The sequence below is a fragment of the Hylobates moloch genome, unplaced genomic scaffold (genome assembly GCF_009828535.3).
Source record: "Hylobates moloch isolate HMO894 unplaced genomic scaffold, HMol_V3 SCAFFOLD_15, whole genome shotgun sequence".
Classification (NCBI taxonomy): Eukaryota; Metazoa; Chordata; class Mammalia; order Primates; family Hylobatidae; genus Hylobates; species Hylobates moloch.
The window spans coordinates 47686046-47695420 of NW_026652290.1; positions in this window are offsets into that span (position 1 = coordinate 47686046).

Here is a 9375-nt window from a genome sequence, read left to right on the forward strand (position 1 = left end):
TCTAAACATCTCTCATTGGATTGCTTGCATTCCTCCAACTGATATATTCCAGAAGCTCACATAGTTGGAAATAAGAACATGAGTAGTAAATATCCCCCCAAATTATTTCAGAACTCAGCCATTATAAATTGATTTTATATTCATATAGTTATCTTTCTATTGATCCATAATTCAAATTTAGCAAAAATTTAAAGATGAGTCATAAATGAACACTTGGAAAAAGGTTCAATGTTGGCATTTTATCAAAATAGGTTAATAATTTCTTATTCCTTTCTCATAAAAAAACTGAATAAAGAGAAATTTTAATCTTCATACAAATGTAAATTCCAATGCAAATCAAGTGTCTGGTTGTTCGTTTTGTTGAAAGCGTGACTTTGTTTGCTTCACTTAGAGAGACTATAAGATGAAAAACTTTAGCGCTAGAAACAGAATTAGGCATTAGAATCACAGAGCATGGGATTTTGAAATGCCCCTGTGAGTTTATAGACGTTCCATGTTTAATATTCTGAATAAAATAGATGGCCATGCTCAGGATCTAGGAAGTTAATAGTAGCCTCTTTCTTTTTCAGATACTGTATTGACCAGTGGTCATGCCACCGCCTATTTGTTTGTTGAAAATATTGTTTACACAGTAAGTTTATCTCTATTTACTGAGCCATTCTTAAACAGCTCATGTGTGGCTTGTACTTCTCTAAACCTTTTATATAAGACCTTTCTTTTATTATTCCTTATTTTAAATGTATTTGATAGCTCCTTTAAAGGCCTGAATGGTTACGAAGTGCTTACATTATTGTTTTTGAAGGTTATATAAAGTCAAAGTTTCTTGACAGTGATTAGCAGATTTCCCCATTCTTCAAATGACCATTTCACATCTACCTGCAAAGGAGAACAACACTCAGAAAGGTGATGTCTCCCAAATCATCCAAGCTAAGAGAAAGTCTTTCTCTACTATTTATGAGAGGGTCCATCACTAGATTGAGAGCTCTTCTGGAAGTGAATCTGCCTGTATGTTCCCTAAAAACAACCCCTAGAGAATTAGCTGCTGAGATGGCTATATTTTCAAACTTGAGCTGCCTTGGAGAAAGCAGATCTGGAGTGGAGACATGGGATTTCTCACGGAAAGTGGAAATAACTCTCTGAGAATGTTTTTTCAAACTCTTCTGTTTTTCCACAGTGTGTTCTTGTTACTGATTGTCAGAAAGCTGGTTTTGAGACTACAGCTTAGACTAAAGTAAGTTTTGTCTAGAATTGTTTCTCTATTCAGTATAGACATTTTCATGCTATGATTTATTTCTAAGCCAAGGGGAAACAATAAACAACATTTGGCTATCTTATTTCAAATTTGATATGCGAAAATTGTGGATTGATCTTTACTGGAGCAAATTTGAAATCCAAATTCTCTTGGTGATTTCTTTGCTTGGCACTTAGTACACCTCTAAGCTAACAACAGTCATCTCATTTCAAATGTAAAACCTCATTGTAAAAACGAAAACCATATACATACACAAATATATAGAAAATGAAGAAAGACTAAAAAATTTTAATTTCCATAATTTTATCATCAAGAGACAGTAACTACTAATGCTTTGCTGGGGATCCTTCCAGACATTGTTCTGTGTCTGTGTTTGTGTGTATTTTTAAATAAGATGATGCATTACAGAACACAAGGCTTTGTTATCAAAAAACATTAGACACAATTTCTATGCTGTTAAATATAATTCAACAAAATTATTGTTTATGACTAAAGAGTATTAAGTTTTAGAGATGTTCTATCATTTATTTCAGCAGTCTCCTATTTTAGACATTTTTGTTATTCTAGCATTTAAAGATTATAACTAAATCTTTATGTTTGTCTCCCATGAAGTGTCATGACCTGCCTGATGTTTAAATGCTCTGCTAAAAAAAAATGAGTATGAGGTGATAAGTCAATGTGGAATAGGTAATCTCCTAAGATAGCGGTCCCCAACTTTTTTGCCACCAGGGAGTAGTTTCATGGAAGACAATTATTCCATGGACAAGGGGACTTCCATGAGTCTCCTAGGACTGGTTTCAGGATGATCCAAGAACATTACATTTATTATGCATTTTATTTCTATTATATATTACATTGCAATATATAAGAAAATAATTATACAACTCGCCATAATACAGAATCAGTGGGAGTCCTGAGCTTGTTTTCCTGCAACTAGACAATACCATCTGGGGGTGATGGGAGACAGTGAGAGATCGTCAGGCATTAGATTTTCAGAAGGAGCAATCAACTTGGGTCCTTTTCATGCACAGTTCTCAATAGGGTTCATGCTCCTGTGAGAATCTAATGCTGCTGCTGATCTGACAGGAGGCAGAGCTTCAGATGGGAATGCCAGTGATAGGGAATGACTGTAAATACAGATGTAGCTTTGCTTGCTCACTTATTGTGGACTTCCTGTTGTGTGGCCTGTTTCCTAACAGGCCATGGTCTGGTACCAGTCCGTGGCCTGTGTTGTGGGTTGGGGCCCCCTGCCCTAAGAGACAGTGGCAGTTAATCCAGGTTAAATGTAATGATGTCTTTAGCCTGGGATATTAGAGGAGAAAGCAGTGAGAAGTGGTCAGAGTCTAGATTTATTTTATCTTTTTAAAAGCTAACAGAACTTGCACATGGATTAGATTGTGAGTTGTGGAAGAAAGAAAGAAGTCAAGGATCATGATATTAAGAGGATGAGGGAGGAAAAATGAACAACTCAGTAGATGCTTAAAGAAACACTGTTAAGAGGCAATATCCATTTCAGATTAAAAAAAAGCAAAGTCTTTGCAAAATGAACAAAACAATTGAGGTCCCCAAATTGTCAGTAAAAACATCTTATTGATTGTCCATTCAGCCACTCTCTTACCAGATTGGTGTATACAGCCTTGTGGTATACAGCCTTAGGATGGAGCAAACACTTGCCATGAACTGAGAGGGTCCCGCTGTCACTATGGGATAAATTTTAGAGGAAGGCCACCCATGACAGCAAAAGCATGTTCATCTTCAGAGTACTTTGGGGACACTCATTACTTGAAGTCATTGTTAAAAATTCTGAGACAAGGGAATTTGGGAGATTGACCTCCCCAGTAAGCTATGAGTGATGAGAATCTTTCCATAAGGAGAGGTAGCTAGGACGCAGGGATTCTGTAGCAGGTGGAGTTCAGGTGAATCTGCCCGGCCAGCCGAGAAGCCCTGTGAGTGACTGTTTTCCTCTGCAGTTCAGTCATCTGGCTGTCTGGGGGAGCATGCTGACCTGGCTGGTGTTCTTTGGCATCTACTCAACCATCTGGTCCACTATTCTCATTGCCCCAAATATGAGAGGACAGGTAAGTATGCCTGATTGGGAGTTTGCCTTCTGTGTCTTGTGATAAGTATGTTTGTCCATGTGTAGGAAAGCAGGCTCTCTGTGTTTTCCAACTGTATTGATGTTCAGTAGAGGCTGGTGCTACCTGTTTCTGTCAGGATCTATCAGGAGGTAAACCAAATTAAAGCACTGGGAAGATGTCATCCAGTCCAAAGAAATGGCATTTTAAATTTAAAGTATTATAAAAAGTCAACCTAAATCCCTTACTTACCTGGTATGTCTACATTTTCATAATAAATTATGTGTTAGTTGCACATAGTACAGATATGTACAGTTTATGGCCCTTTGGAAACTGGAGCTATTTTGAGTTGTTCTTAATCCAGTGATTATACTGGTTACAGTTTTGATGTTGTACTCTGATTAGTAGTTATCCCCTGCTGAGTCACCTATGGAAGTTAAATGTAACAGTTATATGAACCAGCATCTCTCATTGTTCATCTCTTTGAACTAGAGAGGCTGAAATTCAAGGTCTTTATACTCACCTGAATGTCTTTTTATTTTTTTCTTTCATATTACCTTTTTCTAGTGCATGAGATTGAGACATCAACAGTGACAAACAGGATCATGGAATCTCACAGTATCAAGTTTGGATAGAAAGGAGCTTGGCAATCTTGTGTTCCACACCACCTCAATTTACCATGGAAGCTGTGCAAGCTCAGGTCTCCAGGTTCATCCCAGAGACTGCACCCTGGGGTTGCCCACAGCGTTCCTATCCTTAGACCCCAAAAACAGGCGCTGGGCCCTGTGCTTTAGGGACTTCTGCACTGGCCCTCCCTCACTGGGTGTATTCCTCTGCACAGCGTGCAAAGCTGTGATGCACACAGCCAGTCTTCCCACTTCTAATCTGTTGGGGCAGCTGTTTGCAAGGATGTGCACTGAGTAGATTGATGTTTGCATTGGAGTTTCCACCCACGTTTAAAGGAGGATATTCATGCTGGGGCACAGAACCTAGGTGGAAAGGAAAGAACTCTGGGTCAGACTTTAATTGGTGTTTCCCACCCAGGAATACATATTTTAAGGGCAGGACTGTGCATGGCACAGCTGTCTGCTATATCTGCCTCACTTACTCTGCAGAAGTAAACAAAACCCCTCGGGTTGACCCAAGTCTAGACCATGTCCAGCAGCTGTTTCTTGTGAGGTAGCCCCGAGTAGTGTTGCTTGCCTTTTCACCTGGTGGCTCAATTGGCTAATATCCCAGGGTGTAGAGGACCTCCACTGAGGGTGCTGAGGGGGATGGACCTGTCCTACAGGAGTGGGCATGCTTGCCCTCTAATGCATTTTTGCTTTTTGTAAGAAAAGAGGACTAATGTCTAATGTGCTTTTCAGTTCTTTTCCAAATTCCGACAATAGAGGAAATTAGAGGACATTGAATAAACCCAGAAGATTGTTGTGTAGCAAAATGAGCATTTCCAACAAAGAAACTTTGTGTGTTTAAAGAAAGCAATTCTATTTTAAAGCAGCATGATTGAGCCCCACAAAACAAAGCGTCCGCTGCAAGACAACAATCCTTTGGTAAGGTATTGGAGCTTAGAATATCTGTTTTGCGCTCTCTTCCTTCTGGTTTAGGGTTGATCTACTATGGTAAATATTTTATTTGGGGAATTTTTTGGTACTGGATGATAAACAGGGCCACAGCTGATTGCCACAGACAATTTTCTAAATTAGAGGACAGTGACAGCTGACAGGATGGGTCACTTGGTTTGTGACTGGCAAACTAAGCCCATTTGTCTAGGTTTCTAGGTTGGTGAATACTCACAAGTGAAGGGTATTGCAGGAAAAAAAATTGCTAATTTGTAGGCCCAGCACACTTCTGCTACACAATTCTGCTATCAAAAAGACTGCCTTTTTTTTTTTTTTTTTTTTGACAGAGTCTCCCTCTGTTGCCCAGGCTAGAGTGGAGTGCTGTGGCAAGATCTAGGCTCGCTGCAACCTCCATCTTCCAGGTTCTAAGCAATTCTCCTGCCTCAGCCTCTGGAGTAGCTGGGATTACAGGTGTGCACCACAACTCCTGGCCAATTTTGTATTTTTAGTAGAGATGGTGTTTGGTGTTTCACCATGTTGGCTAGGCTGGTCTCGAACTCCTGACCTCAGGTGATCCACTGACCTCAGCCTCCCAAAGTGCTGGGATTTCAGGTGTTAGCCACCATGCTTTTAAAATTACTATTTGGATAGTGCTTCTGGTGATTTTTCTTTTTTTTTCTTGAGAATGAGTTTTGCCCTTGTTACCCAGGCTGGAGTGCAATGGCGCAATCTCGGCTCACTGCACCTCTGCCTCCTGGGTCCGAATGATTCTCCTGCCTCAGCATCCCAAGTAGCTGGGATTATAGGCATGCACCACCACACTTGGGTAATTTTTTTTATTTGTTAGAGATGGGGTTTCACCATGTTAGGCTGATCTCAAACTCCTGATGTCAGGTGATCCACCAACCTCAGCCTCCTGAAGTGCTGAGATTACATGCATGCGCTACCACACCTGGCCAGCTTCTGGTGATTTTTATAAACCATTTTTTGTAGTTCACTAAAGAGTAGGTATTTGGCAAATGAACATGGTTATTCGATGCTCTACAATTAAACTAAACTACTGTGTAATAGCAAATGGCATTTTTCACCCGGAAGCCTGAGAGATTTGACACACAAAACATTTTATCTATTCATAACTTTTTTTTTTTTGAGATAGAGTTTCATTCTTGTTACCCAGGCTGGAGTGCAATGGCGTGATCTCGGCTCACTGTAACCTCCACCTCCCAGGTACAAGTGATTCTCCTGCCTCAGCCTCCCAAGTAGCTGGGGTTAAAGGTGCCTGCCACCACACCCAGCTAATTTTTCTATTTTTAGTAGAGACAGGGTTTCACCATGTTGGACACGCTGTTCTCGAACTCCTGTCCTCAAGAGATCCACCTGCCTTGGCCTCCCAAAGTCCTGGGATTACAGGAGTGAGCCACTGTGCCTGACCCACAACATATTTAACCTTCAAAAAGATGCACTGTTTCTGCTGGGGATTTCTTTTACTAATTTGATTAAAGAATTCTTTGTTTTGTCCATGATATTTGGAGTTTTTCTCATGGGGGAGAATGCAGGTTTGCTCTTGATGGTAAAGGATGGACTGTAGAATTAGAATTCTTCTTCACTATCAAAGAGTCTTTAGTCTTTATCTTCTGTAAAGAACCTCATGATATGGTATGGGAAACCCAACCAGACAACACATTAGGAAGTTCCAGTTGAAGTTTCTGAAATCAAAGAAGCCATCTACATCCTTCCTCTCTTGACAATATGCCACATTTGTGGGATCTTAAAAGTAACCCTGTTTTGCCACTTGTCTCTTCTCAAACTTAGATCTATAGTAAGTTAAAAACTCAGATTGTGTCTATCCTGATTGATGCCAATCAAACCCTCAGCTATGGAAAATATGTGATAATGTATTTCTGTAGGGGACAATGTGTTTTTTTCTGTTTTCCCCCAGTAACATATCTGTGAGATTTAAGTTTCCCCATAATGGGTCCCCAAGGCAAAAACTTAAAGGTAGAATGTAACTAAATTCTTTTTAGCTCACTGCCTCCCCCAAATTTGCCTGCTGATAGAGAATTAGAGAGATGAGGAAAATCTTGATCCAAAATTAGATTAGGAAATGTGTTTATATTTTCTGTATGCTATCCCCAGTGCTTTTTTTTTTATTATACTTTAAGTTTTAGAGTACATGTGCACAATGAGCAAGGTTTGTTACATATGAATCCATGTGCCATGTTGGTGTGCTGCACCCATTAATTCATCATTTACATTAGGTGTATCTCCTAATGCTATCCCTCCCCCCTCCCCCCACCCCACAACAGGCCCCAGTGTGTGATGTTCCCCTTCCTGTGTCCATGTGTTCTCATTGTTCAATTCCCACCTATGAGTGAGAACATGTGGTGTTTGGTTTTTTGTCCTTGTGATAGTTTGCTGAGAATGATGGTTTCCAGCTTCATCCATGTCCCTACAAAGGACATGAAGCAGCTTCATCCATGTGCCTACAAAGGACATGAACTCATCATTTTTTATAGCTGCATAGTATTCCATGGTGTATATGTGCCACATTTTCTTAATCCAGTATATCATTGTTGGACATTTGGGTTGGTTCCAAGTCTTTGCTATTGTGAACAGTGCCACAATAAACATACATGTGCATGTGTCTTTATAGCAGCATGATTTATAATCCTTTGGATATATACCCAGCAATGGGATGGCTGGGTCAAGTGGTATTTCTAATTCTAGATCTCTGAGGAATCGCCACACTGACTTTCACAATGGTTGAACTAGTTTACAGTCCCACCAACAGTGTAAAAGTGTTCCTATTTCTCCACATCCTCTCCAGTACCTGTTGTTCCCTGACTTTTTATTGATTGCCATTCTAACTGGTGTGAGATGGTATCTCATTGTGGTTTTGATTTGCATTTCTCTGATGTCCAGTGATGATGAGCATTTTTTCATGTGCCTTTTGGCTGCATAAATCTCTTCTTTTGAGAAGTGTCTGTTCATATCCTTCACCCACTTGTTGATGGGGTTGTTTGTTTTTTTCTTGTAAATTTGTTTGAGTTCTTTGTAGGTTCTGGATATTAGCCCTTTGTCAGATGGGTAGATTGCAAAAATTTTCTCCCATTCTCTAGGTTGCCTGTTCACTCTGATGGTAGTTTCTTTTGCTGTGCAGAAGCTCTTTAGTTTAATGAGATCCCATTTGTCAATTTTGGCTTGTGTTGCCATTGCTTTTGGTATTTTAAACATGAAGTCCTTGCCCATGCCTATGTCCTGACTGATATTGCCTAGGTTTTCTATGGTTTTAGGTCTAACATCGAAGTCTTTGATCTATCTCGAATTAATTTTTGTGTAAGATGTAAGGAAGGGATCCAGTTTCAGCTTTCTACATATGGCTAGCCAGTTTTCCCAGCACCATTTATTAAATAGGGAATCCTTTCCCCATTTCTTGTTTTTGTCAGGTTTGTCAAAGATCAGATAGTTGTAGATATGTGGCATTATTTCTAAGGGCTCTGTTCTGTTCCATTGGTCTATATCTCTGTTTTGGTACCAATACCATGCTGTTTTGGTTACTGTAGCCTTGTAGTATAGTTTGAAGTCAGGTAGTATGATGCCTCCAGCTTTGTTCTTTTGGCTTAGGATTGACTTGGCAATGTGGGCTCTTTTTTAGTTCCATATGAACTTTAAAGTAGTTTTTTTCCAATTCTCTGAAGAAAGTCATTGCTAGCTTGATGGGGATGGCATTGAATCTATAAATTACTTTGGGCAGTATGGGCATTTTCACAATATTGATTCTTCCTACCAATAAGCATGGAATGTTCTTCCATTTGTTTGTATCCTCTTCTATTTCATTGAGCAGTGGTTTATAGTTCTCCTTGAAGAGGTCCTTCACATCCCTTTAAGTTGGATTCCTAGGTATTTTATTCTCTTTGAAGCAATTGTGAATGGGAGTTCACTCATGATTTGGCTCTCTGTTTGTCTGTTATTGGTGTATAAGAATGCTTGTGATTTTTGCACATTGATTTTATATCCTGAGACTTTACTGAAGTTGCTTATCAGCTTAAGGAGATTTGGGGCTGAGACGATGGCGTTTTCTAGATATACAATCATGTCATCCTCAAACAGGGACAATTTGACTTCCTCTTTTCCTAATTGAATACTCTTTATTTCCTTCTCCTGCCTGATTGCCCTGGCCAGAAATTCCAACACTATGTTGAATAGGAGTGGTGAGAGAGGGCATCCCTGTCTTGTGCCAGTTTTCAAAGGGAATGCTTCCAGTTTTTGCCCATTCAGTGTGATACTGGCTGTCAGTTTGTCATAGATACCTCTTGTTATTTTGAAATACATTCCATCAATACCTAGTTTATTCAGAGTTTTTAGCATGAAAGGTTGTTGAATTTTGTCAAAGGCCTTTTCTGCATCTATTGAGATAATCATGTGGTTTTTGTCTTTGGTTCTGTTTATATGCTTGTTTATGTTTATTGATTTGTGTGTGTTGAAC